Source organism: Micrasema longulum, unplaced genomic scaffold (genome assembly GCF_059751315.1).
Source record: "Micrasema longulum isolate JH-2025_06_02 unplaced genomic scaffold, ASM5975131v1 h1tg000501l, whole genome shotgun sequence".
NCBI lineage: Eukaryota > Metazoa > Arthropoda > Insecta > Trichoptera > Brachycentridae > Micrasema > Micrasema longulum.
The window spans coordinates 336,147-355,515 of NW_028277698.1; the positions used below are offsets into that span (position 1 = coordinate 336,147).

The 19,369-nt window shown below is 32.3% G+C and overlaps 1 protein-coding gene across 2 annotated transcripts in view; it reads left to right on the top strand.

Moving 5' to 3' along the window:
* The window catches only part of rdx (BTB/POZ and MATH domain-containing protein rdx), a 277,849-nt gene that overhangs the window by 89,712 nt on the left and 168,768 nt on the right, over positions 1–19,369 (top strand). For both annotated transcript variants that reach the window (XM_088227369.1, XM_088227368.1), the window contains exon 2: positions 1,618–1,670. The gene's annotated coding sequence lies outside the window, so the exon portion shown is untranslated. The remainder of the gene's footprint in view (positions 1–1,617; positions 1,671–19,369) is intronic.

Consider the following 19,369-nt stretch of genomic DNA (forward strand, 5'->3'; position numbering starts at 1 on the left):
TTCACAATTCAGAAAAAAATTTGATTGTAACAAAAAATATATTTATGTTGTTGTGAAGCCGTTTTATTCATCAAAGTTTTGAAAGAACTGTTTTTTCATTTTGCCAAGATACTGGTTAGTAAATAAATAAATGGCAAACAAATTCGTCTATCGTAATGATCTAATTTTGTGGAAGGCCGAAATAACGAACTAGATAATTGATTCTGAAGTTATAAAAAATTAAAGACCTTCAAAGGAAGGATCGGTATAGCTAGAGTCCATAGGATTCCCACTCCATGAATCAAACAAAGGGTATTCCTTCCCACAGGAGTTCAGGGACAGAGAGCGGGTATATCGATCCGGCCGGAGCAAGGCCGCTAGAGCTAACACCGCACCGGAGCCGGAGCCGGAGCCCTGAAGTCCTTGAAGGGAAAACGTGTCCAGGCTTGGCGAACATTTCCCTCTCAGCCTACACTGAAAACCATCACGAACAAAAATAATATCTGTATCCTTACTGTGTTTGAATCTTTTCACATGAAGGCGAGTTGATTACTTCAGTCATTCCCTTTCCGCAGCTAATGATACACGGGGCACTGCATTGGTAACCAACAACGGCGTGTCTTGATCATTTTTCGTGCATGATGATAAGATAATCAGTCTTACACTTAAAGTGCCAGTCCAGGGACTATGAAATATACTTGTGTAAAAACTAGTTAATAAGTCATAAACCCTGTAAATGTCTAGACTTCCATATTCCTTCTCAATAATGTTTTTGATCTCTGTTGCAATAAATTTAGATCTTAATAACTCACTAGGGAGTAAAATTCCAGCCTGTCGACAAACATTTGCACATACCGCTTAAACTAACTGGTATAAGAAGAAGTATAAAATTGGATAAGTATTTCATGCTTTGCTTAGTAGATAAAATAATTTAACCAGATAAATTTACCCACATTAATAAAAGATTTTGCTCTTTTACTTCTCAAACGTCTACAGTTGGAAGAAATGAGGAAATGTGGATGTTTAAACATAGGCAGAATAGTGAATGTTACACAGTGTAAAGTGACCATACAACCCAGCCAATGACAGATTATAAGTCCTTTAAATGTCTAGACTTACATATTCCTTTTTCATAAATGTTTTCCCTCTCTGTTGTAATAAATTTAGATTAAACACCTTTTTAAATATTTCAAAAGTCAACCATATCGGGAATTGAACCCGAGACATCTTGTATGATAGGCAAACGCGCTAACTATTACATCGCGAGGCGGACAGGAATCAAGGTTACAACTCTTTAACTACACAATCAGCAGATGGAAGAATTCAAAGATCAATTAATCAGTCATAGCAATGCTTCGATCAAGATTGCGGTGAAAAGGCGTGTTTTTAAACAAGTAAATAAGTTTAAAGCCGAAACCGGTACCTTATGCTTGTAAACTATTACCACCTACGCAATTCATAAAACGATAGTATAGAAGACAAATTACATATTTGGTAATTTTAATCTTAATTTTCCTCTTTCTTTTTACTGGTATACAAAACTACACAGAAGCAATTTACAGCCGAAGCAATTGATATTTGCCATTTTTTTTTTTAATAAATAAAAAAGTACTAAATACGAAATAATTTTTGTTTCAGATTTCATTTTGGATTGTCAGAAGTCAAAGAGCGAACTGCGCCGATTTCCCAAGGTAAGTAATTGAAAGCTCGCTTAGTATGTTATTCAAATAACAACTAAATTCCTTTTTATTAACAAATCAGGGGGTTAAGTTTTTGTATTATGTAAGATAAAAAGCGTCGGATAAAAAAATTAAGTTTAGAGCTTTTATGTTCACGTTCAGTCATTTACGTGTAAAGCTTCCAGTAAACTTGTGTAGGCTGGAACCTTGAGCTTTTGCGAAGGCTGATTCCGCCTGTGGCCTCGGTCGGGTTGTATTTTCTAGGGGAAGGGGTGCACGCCACATCACAACGCGAAGCGAAGGTTCGCTTAAAAAGATACGTACTTCATAACGTATTTTGTGGCGGCAAAGTCGTTCCTTTTTACGCTTTCTCTTTTACCTCTTCTTGTCAGTTCGAACCCCTTGTTACCCCTTTGCCTGTTCCTTTCAGGGAAGGGTATTTCCACAGCATGTTTGTAGATTTCAACGGGTTGAATGAATTCTCTCTTTTCATAAATTCCCCGCGTTTTATTTACTGAATTATTGATCTTGCTAAAGTCAGGTTCAGTTTGAAGCAGTACGGTGACTTGGGGAACATTTATCAAACTCGGTTGCCTAGTTTCCGTAACAGGAGGAGACACTTCTTATATTTAAGAGATTTATGCTTTCACAGGGATAGGAAAATCTTTTCATCTGCCTTTTCAACTTTATTCAAAATATTTTAATTTACGTAAAGAGCGTATTGCTTTCATGAAAGGGATAATAATGGATATTCAAGTTCCGGGATTGTTTAGAATTATTAACTCAAGGAGTTGAAGGCGAGTTTTTACACTGCTGATTACAAGATGTTTATATTTTTTTTGTAATTTGTGTCACAGAATATAGTTAGTGTTCATAATCTCGGTAAAACTAAACTACATTCGAGTAGCTTAAATGGGAGAAACGCATTCGCTTGTTAGATTTCACCCTACTCCCTTTTATGAAAAATCCTATAACTGTAAAGTTTAATTGTATATTTTGGGACAACATTGAACCCAGCAGCAATTCGAATTATTTTAATCTTGCTGTATTGCTGTTTTCTCCGCAATTTTAAAGCAATAAATTAAAACGTTTAATTAAAAATATAAAAAAATTCACGTATAATAAAACGAAAAATTATTATTATCGCACTAAATACCGACAATAGAGAAAGTGTGCTAAACTCACATTGCGTAACTTACTGGGTAAGCCTTGCAACATTTCATTGTACGCCCTCATTAGACTCAACGCTCATATAAATGTGATTATTTCAACCCATTTTTTTTTTAAATGATCGTCCAAAAAAATTTTTATTTCGAAAATGTTGGCGACTCCCGAAAGCGTCCCGAAAAGTAATCGTATTTGATAGATTTATGCGATGATCCCGACCACACTCTGTTTCAAACAGTGCTCAAGAACATTTTTATCCATTTATCATGATATCCTATTTGTAACCCACTTATTCAATCTCCCTTGAACCGCAAGTTATTATTTTTATTTTACTAATACGATTCAGTTATTTTATAAATAAGTCAAACAAATTGTTACTTTTTTTGTAATAAAAGTTTTTTTTTATGATTTGTTAAAAAATTTAACGAATTCATAACATTCTTTCGACTGAAATCATATTTCGTATTATGTTTTTTGACTTTAGTTCCTAAAGTTGAAAGTAATTTATTTTATATTTTTAATTTCTTTTTACTATAGAACTTATCGGTACTATTTTTTAATCAGTTTATTTCTCAACAACATATCAAACGGTCCAATTTCAGTCGGTGGTGAATTACATACAGAATACTCTGGGATCGGATGCTACTATGTTAACTCGAGTTTAATTTAATTCCTTCACAGTACAAGTCTCCTAGACGTTGATCATGAATACGAGAGATGGCATTAATTTACTTTACCGAAACTGCCATAATTTATGCATGGTTATAATCTGAAGTCACACTTGACACTATCAACTAGTTCCCTAGGTCGGTAGCGACTGGCTGCAACCAACAACTAGCAACTTGTTGAGAAGCAGCGTTGATAATACAATGTAAATATTGTGATTACCTAAAGCGCAATATTATTCACAGTAAAGAGAAGTCACTCTTGACACTGTCAACTAGCTCCCTAGGTTGGTAGCAACTGGCTGCAACCAACAACTAGCAACTTGTTGAGACGCAGACGTTGGTAATACAATGTGAATATTGTGATTACCTAAAGCGCAATATTATTCATGGTATAGAAAAGTCACACTTGATACTATCAACTAGCTCCCTAGATCGGTAGCGACTGGCAGCAACCAACAACTAGCAACTTGTTGAGAAGCAGACGTTGTTAATACAATGTGAATATTGTGACTACCTAAAGCGCAATATTATTCACGGTAAAGAGAAGTCACTCTTGACACTATCAACTAGCTCCCTAGGTCGGTAGCGACTGGCTGCAACCAACAACTAGCAACTTGTTGAGAAGCAGACGTTGGTAATACAATGTGAATATTATGATTACCTAAAGTGCAATATTATTCATGGTATAGAGAAGTCACACTTGACACTATCAACTAGCAACTTGTTGAGAAGCAGACGTTGGTAATACAATGTGAATATTATGATTACCTAAAGTGCACTATTATTCATGGTATAGAGAAGTCACACTTGACACTATCAACTAGCTCCCTAGGTCGGTAGCGACTGGCAGCAACCAACAACTAGCAACTTGTTGAGTAGCAGACGTTGGTAATACAATGGTTTCATAATAAATTCTTCTACTCTGTAGGTATCCCTCACCTGATTAGAGGAATGAGGTTATTATTCTTCTATTCAATTATTAACTATGCACATTTAGTTTATTAATTTATTCGCTCATTGCCCTTTAAAATATAAAGTTGTTTAAAGCGTGTTTCATTTGACGCTTCAAGTACTATTAATATATCTACGACTAAACGTGTTTAAATAATTCATGTCAAAGGTGAAATACCACGTTGTCTGATTTTCATTCTCTTACATTTTGAACGCCTTTTAAATATTACTAATGGCCCTGTTAAAATTACGGTGTACAGAAAAAAAAAATGTCTCAGGAGTGGTATTCTGAACGCAAAAACGCGCGTAGAAAACGAATTTTCAACGCGTATTTCCGTACTAAATACACGCTAACAGAGCGATGTTTAAATTGAAAACTGAACCTTTTTGGCAATTTTTCACCATCAGTATTTTTGTAACACGCCTTTTATTTGATTTTAACTAATTAATGTAATGATGAACTTTTGAAGATCTTTAAAAATACATTGATAGATCATTAAATTAAGTCTGTTATTATTTTTCCTAGTTTTTTTATACAAACAAAGAATTCATTATTAGTCTTACGTTAATTTAATAATGTAGGTATGACATGGAATAAGGTATTTTTAGACCTAATTTTAATTAGAAGCTTTGTATTCTCTCTATTTCGTTTTTTTAAACCGTAAAGAAATTGGATGGAAGGAACGTAAGAATGACATAAATAACATTTTTTTAACAATACTGTGGTTAATATACTTCGAGAACCAAGTTTTGTTTCGAATATTTAATTGATTTATATCGAGAATTGTTCTCCCGTAAAATACTGTTTTTGTCGGTTACTCTGTTTTGGCAATCGTGACTCGATATTACCTTTGTACCAGCATGCAAACGAGTTTTTCACCCGGAGACCCATTTCTCAATGTATGTATGTATGGTAATTTTTTTGTGTGCATATGTTTTACAAATCGGAAGTTGTGACCCGGTTCTTGACATCCCCAGCTGTAGATTGCTCTTCGCACAATAGCGTAATATGTCGCCTTGTGACACCTCTTACTTAATAACATGCAACCGTGTCAGCTTTCTTTCCGTTGTCACCCGAAACAAATTAAAATATGAAAAGATTCGTGTACGAATACTCTCGATTCCGTATCGATTTCATCTCCGTGTTACTCCGACGCCCTGATAGCTCATGCCTCGACTGCTTTAGTAACGCTTTGCCTTGTGGCTTATTTAAATAACAATGACATTGCTTTTGTCTTTTAGCTCATGTAGCGAACAATATTTTTATACCTTTTGGTTCTACATAATTAACATAACGTTATCAATCTTTTGTTGTAGACTCACCCACCTCTAGAGTGTAAATGAATATTCTACAATTTAATTCATGTAAATTAAATTAATGCTACATAAGTGTAAATAAATTAATGAAACTGTTACTAAAACATACTGCTGCTAATATACATACATAACAAATCAAGGTGTTAACTCACCTTATCGCTACTAATGGATAATTGGAAATCTACATTTGCAAAATTTAGTAAAGTATCCAAAATAAAATCCTTTCGTTGGATCTAATTCTATCTTATACTACTGAATTCTAATTCTTTATGTATTTTTTGTCTTTTTATAATATGTACGTCTTAAATTTTTAGTTTGTAATGGTATGTATTATTTCAAATAAATAAATTGAATTTAAAATTATAAAGAATAATGTCTTTAGGGATAATGTCCTAACAAGACGAAACGCGTTACATTATACACTCTTGTATATTTGAAAAATAAAAGTAGAATTAAATCCAATAAAAGTATTTTATTTTGCATACCTCACCAAATTTCAATATGGAATTCTACAACTTATCTGCATACACAATAAATAAATCTACAACCGCGTCTATCGACTCCTTCCTATCGATTATGCTCTAACTTATTCACAGATATTATATAACGACAAATAGCTCCAAAATAGCACTATATTGCCTCCTTCGAAATCGCTAAAAAACAACCGCTCTAAAATTTGTACAATCCTTGACCAACTCATACTTTTTGTTTTTGATTGATTAGTAGATATTGTTTTACAGTAATAATCCCTTTGTATTACACTGGAAGTTTAATAAGTAAATTTAATAAAATACTTAGCATTTTACATGCTAGGATAATAATTTTCCATGGTTATGAAAAATAGCAATAATTGGCATAACTAGCTGGTACTAACGTCGGAATGCCGTGCCTAATAAAACGGAGAAGCAGGCCGTTCGTGAATTAACACAGAGAAAGGAATTACACTGCTATACAAAATAATTCAGGGCGAGAGCTTTCGCAACTAATCTCCCGTTTAGTTATAATTATTTATTTATTCACCTTGCATTTAGTAACAATAAAATAAATTACTTTTTAAAATTTATTAAATTAAATTAAATGAAAAGAAAATACAACTAAAAAAGAATTAAAGTTAGGACAATAAATAAAAATGTTATGGGACTTTGTTGACGTGTTGATGCGATTTGTTTACAATATTATGTATATTTGCAGCAAGGAGGCTTATTACGGGAGTAAAAAAATATTCTCACATCTCACAACATCTTCGAGATTTGCACTGGTTAAAAAACCCAGAGAGAATAAAATACAAGCTGTGCTGGACAGTATTCAAATCCCTTCATGAAATGGCTATCGGACCTTTGTATTAGGGAAAATACATATCAAAGAAAATCTACTCTTAGGTCAGCATTTGATTCACGAAGAGGAAAACTTGTCGAAATCCGGCGCTCCCCAAACACTAGATTTGGAGATCGTGCTTTTGCCGCCGCCGGCCCCTCTGCCTGGAACCAATTGCCTTCTAACTTACGAATCATCGACAGTCCCAGTCAGTTCAGATCCCAACTAAAATCCCACTTCTTTAGACTATCATACCCTCAATTTTAAATCTGGAAATATAATATATCACTTAAGTTTAGTTAGAATTTAAGTTTAGATATACAATTGTAAAGCGCCCTTGAGGTGATTTTTTACAAAAATGGCGCTAAATAAATCAGCCAAATATTAATAATATTATTATTAATTTTGTTGATGAAAAACAAAAATAAAAATATTTTTTTCATGTAATATTCAAATGTACTATAAATGATCGTAAAATTGTACTCCTATCTCAAAAATACTACTATAAAGTTTTTTATTATATGGAGTATGCACGTCCCTTACCTATCCATATAATATTTTAACCTTAATTAGTTTTATTTGCAAAGCATCTGGAATAAGGCTGGACTCTTCGACGATTTGATATTTTTACTATTTATAGTCGTTTGTAAAATGAAATATTATTAAATGTGCACAAACAACACGTTTAGTGAATTTTATATTGGTTAGTTTTTCTGTGAATTTTTAGAAGTTTTATAAATATCAACATTTAACCTACTCTACTAAATCTATTTTTAAACTTATTTTATGGTTTTACGAGTATCGAGCCATAATCGCCAAAACGTCGCAACCGACAAAAACGATATTTTACGGAAGAATATGGTTTTTGTCGGTTACGATGTTTGACGATCATGACTCGATGTTATTGATTTTACCCACAGTTTTAATACACTTTTACCAAATATTCTTAAATAAACTATGGTATTTAAATTCGCAGTGCATTTCCAAAGCAGAGATTAAAATCATTTTTGATTCTGAATAGCATCTCGATGCGCTTTGTTGTTAAATGTACCATATGTGAAATTTTCGCGATACATTTATAAACAAACAAACAAACAAACCATCACGCCGTTTCTCCGTAGGAGTAGGCAGAGAGGATAGAACGGCATAACTCTCTATCTTGGCATACAGACCTCGCTTACTCTACATTCATACATCTTCTCATGCACGCACGCCGATTATTCCTACTTTTGACATGTCCATCTTCAAGTATTTGATGGACTTGATCGTGCCATGTCTCTCTCGGTCTTCCTCGTTTTCCGCATCCATCAACATTTGCATCGTAGATCCTTTAAGCCGTTCTTTCGCTGTCCATTCGCTCTACATGTCCAAACCAACGCAGCACCCCTTTCTTGATTCTGTCAATAAGGCACGTCTCAGCCTTACACACTTCACGGATCTCGACATTTGTGCATCTATCATACATTCGCCTGAGGGATCGCATTTCGACAGCATTTAACCTACTTTCATCATCATTTTTCCAATTCCATACTTCGCTCCCATACATTAGAGTTGGCACTAGAACTCCGTTGTGAACCGCTAGTTTAGCCTCCTGCGATACATTTATTATTATAATTTCTAAATCTAAAAGTTACATAGGTTTTTTGCTCTTATGCCTTTTTATCCGCCCGTAAAACGAATATAGTTTGACATGATCCAATTTCCCGAACAGAAAATAGAAGTATTACTATATAAAATAAATAGAGATAATAATATTAGGTTTATACCCCGAGTCGCAATTCCTTTGGTTTTTATATTATTGCTTCCCAATAAATCAACCTTTATTCGCTTCTGAGCGCTCTGACCTCATATAATAATCCCAATTCGCCTACCTATTTATTTGCGAGATTTTCACCCGAAGATGTTTGTACTGGCAGTGAACCGTGTGATTAAAAATATACGACTGCTTTGCGTTAGTTTATCGAGCAATAGGAAGGTTGCTGATCGCATTTCCGCGCTCACTGGCACAGATCAGTATTCCGCAGTATCTAGTATCTACGGTACACAGTCCTCTTGTGTAGTTTCTCATTTCGCCCGGCAAACTCCAATAGCTGATACCAGACCTGTTACTGTTACCAATACCTACATAATATGTTACCAGATCACTTCATGTGACTGGGAAATTAATTTGATGTACGGGAAAATCAGCGCTTACTTAATTACATCAATTGATAATAAACGCATCTGATGGTTTTATTAAGTTTTATTCTTATAATATTAGAAATCAAACACTGATTTGAGTCTACTGAACACTTTATTTTATTTTTACAAATATAAAAAAATATAAAAATAAAAAATTCAAATATAAATACCTAAATTCCCCATTACCTATTAAACACTTAGCCTCGCCCTTAACCATTGGTTTTTCCCTCAATTATGATTAATGTACATGCTATAGTTCGTAAGATTATTTTTATTTTCTACTTAAGTACCTTGAATTATATAACTATATAAGGACATTCAATCCATATAATCTTTACATTCGTTTGAAAATGCCCTAACAAGGCGAAACAATTGTCACGAAGTTTTTATTTTTATATTTTTTTATATTTGTAAAAATAAAATAAAGTGTTCAGTAGACTCAAATCAGTGTTTGATTTCTAATATTATAAGTTTTAATATGGAGTTTTACAAAATAAACACCAAATCAATCAATAAGTTTTATTCTTATTTAAAAGATAAGTTCTTACATAAGTAAAAAAACACAAGCTTACAAGAGCGTACGCATGTACAATATATAATGCAATAATACGTTTTCTTTTCGTATGTTTATTTTGATTAATATTTTTTACAAGTGGAGTGATACGTAGTAGCCCAAACACAAGTATGCTTTTTTGTTTTGTAATTTTAGTAAGTAATTTACTGAAAACTTTAAATTACCTATAATTTTCGTTTATTTGTAAATATTGTATTTTCTGTTGTAATGGCCGTTGTTTTCTTTAAATAAATGTACAAAACCAGACTGTTTTTCAATGTTATTCAGCATTATTTTTTTTGGTTGTTGGTATATAATACATAATACAAAGAATTGTACGTCCGTAAATTATCAGTTTTTGTAGATTCAAAGCATGGTATCCATGTATGTCTACAATTACTTTTAACATATAACAACAGAGTTACAACATTTGCCCGAACATAAACCCTGCAAATGCCTTCTCTAAAATGTTATCTCTCTGCCTTGCCATTCCAAACGCTCTCGTGGCCGTAGAAAACACTTTGAAAGCGCGTATTTAGTATGTAAATACTCGCTATAAAAGCTTTTTCTGCGGCCGCGAGAGCATTTGGAATAGCAGCTCGGTATAATATGATAACGTGTCTAAAAAAATTTGGACAAACTCTAAAGATTGTTGGTTGATTATTTAAAAAAATATTTGCTAAATAATATGATGTAGTGAATGCGAAATTGGATACGAATTGCCTCAATTTTTTTTCTATACTTTCGTAACACACATAAATAAGCTGATTAGATTGAATTTTTTTAAAGTAACACTTGCTATGAAACTAATATTTTATTGAAATTTTCCAATAAAAAGGTTTGATTTCGAAGTTAATGCCGCTAAAGTATAATTTAACGTGTGTGTAATATGTCATAAAGTATTTTAAGGTGACACTATTTTGATATTACGAATTAGAAACACAAAGTTTTTTATTCAAGGTAAGCGTGGTAGTAATATAAATCACCCGCTTAAACGAAGAAAACATATAATATTTTAATTGTTTTGTCACTTCAATCAAAGAAATGAATAATTACGATAGGCCTATAAAACCCGCATATCATAATAGAGTACGTATATTAATATATTATTTGCTCTACTACAAGTGATTACACAATGTTACATCGTTCCTAACCTCGAGCAGACAATGGATCCCGAGATATATATACACTACCTATCATAAATCGTACTTTACAATTATTAATCCTAAACAATTTTATGGATTCACGACATCTAGTTGATAGAATATCAAGGTTCAAGCAGTGCCCTTTAAACACATCCCGATGATTAGATTTTATAATGTATTTTCACAATAACCTTCGATAAATGTGACTAACCTCGATAATACTTTATATTAACCAATCGTTCGTTCAAGACCTTTTTCATGTTTCATGTTCATTTTTCTTCAGGAAAAAAATCACTTGTTATCTTCGTATTATTTTTCAGCTTATTGGTTTTATAGACTGGTTTGACGGTTTTACTAAAAAAAATGTAAGTTTATTCATATGCGTAAATAACATAAATTACGTAAATTACATATACCAATGAACCAAAAATTAATCTGTTAATGAATATTTAAAATTCAATTTATTTATACTAACGTGTACAACATACATAATGTGCTTATGTGTACACCATAATATGTATGTAAGATTTATAAACTTAATATGTATCTTATATTTTATTGCATTTTATTTTTTAATGTTATACAATTAGTTCAATTTGGCTACGGCCATTCATAAATAAATAAATAATTGAATAAAAATTGTTACGTGTTCCGACTCCATGTATGAACACAATCCCAGTAATCAGTAGTGCAAGCGCAATTAAAAAACAATTAAAATGTTATTCATCTTCTTCTTTGTTTAGACCGGTTGATCTGTTATCGGCTAGACGGTGATTCCTGAGACGCTAAGTTCCAGCTGTCCTTCCATCTCTTTAGTGGTCTTCCAGGCAGACGGCGACCAGCTGGGATTTCATGGGCCACATTAAAGGGGATTCTGGAGCTGTCCATTCTATCGACGTGATCTCTCCATAATCTTCTCCTTATTCTGCTCCACCGTACCATGTCTTAGGTATCACTAGTCCGTCTAATTTCTTGATTCCGGATTCTGTCCCTCAAGGTTTTTCCTGTTATCGCCCTTAGTACTTTCATCTCTGACGTTCTGGACGGATTTTTTGTTCTCACCGTATCTGCCCTCATCTCTTCTGCATACGTCATGATTGGTCTGACACGCGTTTTGTATATACGGACCATGCTTTCAACTTTCAATCCGCGTGTGTTTATTGTGCCATACTATATTTCTAATGTAAAAAGCTCTATTTATTTATTTATTTATTTATTTACTTAAGTTAGTTAATATTACATTGTATATTAACTAATATATTTACAATTATAACAAATACTTATTAAATATTTCTTACATAACTACATTATTACAATAAACATAACATTTTTTTTTTAAATCCGTAAGTTTTCTTTCATTCTTCATACTTTCAGGCATCTCATCATACAGTTTTGACCCTTTATACATTAAGCTATTTTGTGATTTTGTTTTTTTCTTAAGTGGTAGTCTTATCCTATTTCTATTTCTTGTCCTATATTTATGTACATTTCTATTTAATATAATTTCACTTATAAAATACTTTGGCATGAGATTATTAAACACTTAATATATAAATACAAATACATTATACAATAGTCTTTTCTTTATTCCTATCCAGTTCAATTGTTTTCTCATTTTTTCAACACTATTATATTTGCTTTTTTTCAGTATAATTCTCATTGCTCTATTTTGTAGTATTTCAAACTTGTTTATGTCTCCCTCGTTAGCTAAATATAATATAGTAGAGCAATAGTCCCAATGAGGGGCAATTATTGTTTTGTATATAAGTTCTGCACTCTTTTTATCTATTGGAGCAGCAGTTGAGTACAAAACTGAGTAAATATTGTCCGAATGCTGGGCCTGTATTTAAACAGGACTCGGCTCCTTATCACTTATCGAAGTTTATGCTTAAGTATTTCAATGATAAAAAGATAACTCTTTTAGACTGGCCTGAAAATTCACCTGACCACCATATAGAAAATTTATGGGTGATTTGCAAACCTAGGATACAAAAATTGGACTGCACCACCAAGATAAAGATGATAGAACCTGTTATTCAGATGTGGTTTCGAGATGACGGAAAAAAATAAAATTTCCGAAGTTTAATTGATTTCATGCCAAAACGTATTTAGGCTGTTATAATAGCAAAAGGAGGACATACATCCTATTAAATAAAAAATATTTCATGATTACAAGCCATTTTATTTCATTAATTCGCGCAATACTGTGTGTAAATATAATATGTAAATAAAAAATGCATTATCAGGCAAAAATAAATGTAAAACGAATAATTGTTGCAAACATATAAAAGTGTATAAAGCAGAAAACAGAAGCAGAGGCAATAAAATAGGTAGCTAGATTACATACCAATTTATAAATAAGCGTATACATATACTTCATACCGACATTGATGCATATTTAAATAAAAGATATAAACAAATAAAATTAGACTAAAAACAAAAAATCGCTAACAATAACAGCGCGAAACTTAATATTAAGAGAATGAAACAAAAGTAAAAAGAATATAAAAAATGGAACTTCAAGATAACGTTGTCGTTTTTTTTTCAACTCCATTTTTTTTTCTTAATTGTGGACACTGCGCTGCGCTACAAAATGTCTCACTCCCGATATTTAAACTTCTCGTTATCAATTTTATTTTATAGAATTTAAAAGCGTGTCCCCAAATTAGTTTCGGTTTTCTCCTAGAGTATACTTAGTCATACTCCGAGACTCTGAGGGTTCATTTTCATTCTTAAACTCATGTATGGCTAAACATAGCTAGTGTTTATTAAGTAGTAGATGTGATTTGCGTTATTTACCCGTAATATAATGGAGAGTTGCATGGTGCAACGGAATTAATTACAGAACTATTCAGTAGGGTAATGTGCAGTGATGCATTCCTAACTTAAATCAGTCTGTAAACTCCCTCAAATTGCGAGAGCGCTGTATAGAGTAATACACTCCTACAATATTATCAACAAAAGCACCGTAGAAGGTAAAGTCCTATTATTATATTCCTGCAAGTTCTATTGACAAGAAAGCCGATGTTCCCGTTAACTCACACATAAGGATACAACCTCTGCTACCAAGATATCGGAGCACGGAAACATAGATTTTTCAAGTATTCTGTATTAACGACGATATTTTACGCATATTTTTAAAATCCTTTTTAGCCAAAAAAATATTTACAAACATATAAATTATATGATTACCTACGGCTTATATACTACCTAGAGAGTAAAATCCAATACTTGTTTATAAACATTTCGATGTATTGATAATACGTTGCAGTTCTATATATAAATAAAATTATGGATAATATAAAACATCGGAACGTATAATTCCAATAAATAATTTTATAAAACGTAAAGGAAAACATTTCAAAAAATTGTAACATATCAAAATAAAATCATTTGAATCATCAAGCGAAAACAGACACAAAAAATCATTGTCATTGAATAGTTTTTTTTTTTTTCAAAGGACTGACGTAAATGTTTTATACGATATATCGTGTGCATCTCTGTACATATACTAGAACAGGCAAAAACACACCCTCCAATAAGCGGCCAGGACGGGTTACTCTGCTAATGAATTATTTATCATCGGAAAAGTTCTCGGAAAGGCGGGTAGACCGTAAATCTCTCCTAAACGCTGGCGTGGCTATGTACAAAAGGGGATGATTGTTGGACTTATATACGTATTTAAGGTATACTTGTCTACCTTGCCAACCTTCTTTACAATTTATCGCGCAAACTGTTGAGCGTTGCAATAATTGACACCGTATGGGCTACGCTTTTTAAAACATCTGGATATTTTTACCCGTCCAATCCTGAAAACAATATTATCTCACTGAAGATTTCATAGCATATTTCAATATATGTTAGTTAGTTTTAAGCGCCCTTGAGGTATTTTATTACGAAAATGGCGCTATGTAAGTTATCCATAGTAATAATTAACCTTAGGATTTTATCTAAATATACTGATTTATATATTTCTTAACAGAGATGAAAGAGTGATCAGCAAATGGAGAAATGTAGGCATTTACGGGGGTCTTTCATTTATTTAATTTATTCAGCAACTCATTGTACAATTTTTTAACTATGAATCGGGTTGTTGTCCCGTGGCTAGTGTCGCGGACTCAAGGATCAGAGGTCCGAGGTTCGAATCCTGCTCTACTTCAACTTGATTCCCATTTTCTAATGGTGAGGTATTTACGACTCGTTGAAAATGTTCACCGAAATTGAATTATTTAGGTAAATAATGAGAACGAAATTTTTTTTGTTGTTTTTTTTTCAAATACCCTTGTACAGTATTAAGACTTGTAAAAATAGTCTTTCTCATTGTTGTTAATGTTTACTATATTTTTAAATAAATAAATATATTAACAAATTACAACAGGGATAGAGAACATTTTAGCGAAGGAAAGTCTAGGTATTTTCAGGGCTTTTGAACTGTCATTGGCTGGTTTTAGTGGCCACGTTACGCACTGTGTAACATTCGTCATTTTGCCTATGTTTGAACATCCATATTTCTTCAATTCTTCCAACTATGGATTTAAGTAAAGTCAAAGATCTGTAACCTTTATTTTTGTGAAGAGATTCATCCGATTGAATTATTTCACATACTAGGCAACGCCTGAAAACAATTTTCCAAATTCTAAACTTTTTCTTCGACCAGTTGATTTCATTTGGACAAACACAAAATATTGTAAATAAATATATGCTTGTGTTCTTATTATTTACATTCACTTGAAATGTATGTTCAATTAGGGGGCCATTTTCCACGTGTTGCTTATAACTGAAATTAACTCTTTAAAGACTGTGCTAAAAAATCCCTTTAGACACGGTTCTGTAATGTCGTGTTGCATTTAGCAAAATACAATATATTTTGAAATACACTTGCCCATTTAAAAACAAAAAGTTAACACATGTATATACTGTTTAATTATCCACTTTCCATAATTTATAAAAACAATCATATAGTTTCGGCCTGTTATAGCAAAATTTTACTTAATTATTTTTTAAGAAATAAGGGATCACATAACATGTCTTGTATTCTATGTAGATCTTTGTGACATCATAGTCACATAATCACACTCAAGTGAAAAATGTGAATCAATTCGTGGTAGAGCGGCATTCGTGCCTATTTCGTGCCCTACTATGGGATCACAAATCACTTTTTTTTATTATCCTGGATTAAATAAATATGCAATTTGTCTATTGATAAAAAAAATCGGTATTTATCCATGGATTTTTACGATGCGTCGGAAATTTTACTTTAACGTTTATATTTGATTTTTACAAGTTTAATTTACAATGAAACTTTGATCTAAGCATTTCATGTCGAAGTCGTTAACCTCGATTTATTTTATTGTGATACACTAACAAAATGTTTACTTTTTATCATACTGAAATTTCATATTGGTTACTCTAATGAAAGAAAAATACTCCACTAGAAATGTCTTTGTTACACAAATCTTTTTTTTATTATTTATGCACTATTTTCCACTGGAAAAGTGAATGCTGTAATAGAGCTGTTTTATTAATATTATTTAAGGCCGTAATCATTTTCTTGAACTAACATTACAACAGGGAGGAAGAACATTTTTGAGAAAGGAATAATACAGTCTGGGCATTTATAGGGCTTAAGAACAGTCATTGGCTGATTTTAGTAACCACTTAAAACATCCTGTAACAGTCACTATTCTGCCTATGTGTAAACATCTGTATTGCTTTATTTATCCACCTGATATTTTTTGTAATGTAAAATCCAGTACTTGTCTACAAAAAAATTGAAGATATCAAAATGTTGTCGATTAATTACATGTACCTACACGGTGGCCTGGCACTCGAATAAGCAAAATGTCGTTATGATAGAACACCCCTAGACCATTAAAATAAAGGTGAATTGTGTTTAGAAAAATGTCCATATCTGTTTATCTTTGTGAAGTTAAAGAGCCTAGACCTTCATTGATGCGGGTGAAATTCTGGCTGAATTATTTCACCTACATACTTGGCAACGGCTGGAAATGCCTTTCAATTTTTATACTTCGTTTTGGACCAGCTGGTTTTATCAACAATATTTTTAGTTTGTCCAAATTTTTGTTGGCAAGAAGTGAATTCAACCCCCAAGGGAGTTGATATATATGAAAAAAAAAACAAAATTAATTTAACGGTCTAACGTTTCATAATATATAAATTAAAAAAAACATAATTATTTTCATTTATCAGTAGGTAAAAAGCAAAACTACATATTTTTATGTCTTATTAAAATAATTTTACAGATAAAGCTGATTTTTAATTATACGTTTCGTTGATATTAAAGTATCTTGTTTTCACACATCTTCCTATTATTTACTTTCATCACGAATTTCGTAACAACTCTGTGTAACGTTATACATACTTATGTTTATCGTGTTCATCAACTTATTATCCTTGTATTGTACTCGTATTTTATGTGAAAGTGTTTATATAATATTCATTTCTAACCTGATGATTCAAATTATTATTTCGTTTAGTAATAATTTGCTATGCAATTCTATAAAAATCCAAATAACTGCAAAATTAAAACATTCAGTACCGTGTAAGAAAATTAAAAAGTGGCCTGTTCCGAGGCGCCCGATACATTTCATAGGCGACTAAAAACAAAATCTTATATTTTTGTTCCTTCCCAAGAATATGCAGATTATAAAACCCTTGTCATGGAATACTTAAAAATTTATATCTCAAAAAATGCCATCTTTAAAAATCAGATAAACAAAACAATTTGGAAATGATTTCTCTATCCTTCTTTCAACAAATTTCTAGTAAAAAATATTGTCCATCAAGAATTTTTTTTGCGTGAATTTCACGTTTTTAAACGAATTTAAACTAATTTTCTAAATTTAGATATTTTTAAACGTCAAAACAAAAATTAAATTTCTTAAAAGGTAAAAAAGTCACACAATTTAAAAAAAATATTTTTATGCAAATATTCTAATTTTCTTCTAGAAAACTAAAAAAATATGCATGAATCATCATCATCTTTTTGCGCGCCCAGTGGCTCATAGGGCACTGCATTAGTAAACCAAATGCAGTGTAGTTCGATCATATGTTACATTAAGGTAAAGGTTATCATTCTTACTCTTCCAGGAGCAATGAAATGTTGCAGTTCACAAAGCCTTTAGAATCAATACTTTAATCGTCCACCATGCCAGTTGTCGAATCCAGGACCTCATGAATAGTAGGCGAACCCGTTAACCACCCGCGAGGCGGACGTATCTCCACTCGATTTCCTTGTTCAGGATTTTTATTCGAGAGCACCCGAGTCGAAAACTCTCAGCCAGGATTTTGGTTCTATTTCATACACATGACTGTATTCTTCGTCCGCCTGTATACAGATAAAAATATGCATGCAGTGACTAAATTTTCCGTCACAAGTTAAGTCAAAATTTTTCACCAATATTGTAATTTATGTATGTAAAATTCGAGTTTACTGTATAATATAAAACTCCAATCATCCTTTCGTAGTCCGCGTCCTGATCTTATTTTTCTTATTTTTTCATCTAATAATCACAGTTTTAACACTTTCCTGAATCTTAAACATCTGTGTAACGTTTTTAATAAGCAGCAATAAAGTGGATGAAAACCCACTGACCTGAAAAAGTGGGATGATATCAGAGGAATACTGAATCGAACAACCAACACGCGCGCTAACCTACTTTGATAATGATTGTTTGACTTCTCTCGATATGGTCGCTTGTTTATCTCGTTAATCTAATTGAATCGTAAAATTTCAGACATATTCGCTATTAGAACGAGTTGCTACGCGTTTTCAAAAGCTCCCCGGCTAACTGCAATTTACGATAAAAGCTTTTGAGACCAAATAATATATTGTGTATTTTACGCTTCCTGACAATTTATAGGTAAAATAATTTGCGTATGGTGTTTCGTATTTTAGTGTAAGTAGTAATAAAGAGTGTTGTTCGCATAAAATTATAAACGAACATAATATTATTATACTTACTTGAGATGGGGTCACAGTTTAAAAAATATATATTTGAATATCGTCGTTAAATTAACAAGTATTTCATTTAAATTACTGCTAACTTTAATTCAAGCATGTAGACATATTACGCACCGTCGTGATCGTAGGACAACGACAGATGTGCGAAAAATACGACATTGACTTTTTAAAAATATTTTGTCTTGATAAGGTTTTATCATCATCATCATCATTCCCTTTCCGCATCTAATGGTGTATAAGGCACTGAATTGGTACACCAATCGCAGCGTACCTTGATCATTTTTAGCTACATGAAGGTAAGAAAATCAGTCTTTAAAAAATCACATGCGTCGTTTTTCTACGATCATGACGATATAATAAATAGATACGCTACTCCTACTAGGTACACCTTAGAGATAGCAGTAATTGCGTTGCCCTAACAATTTGAAAAA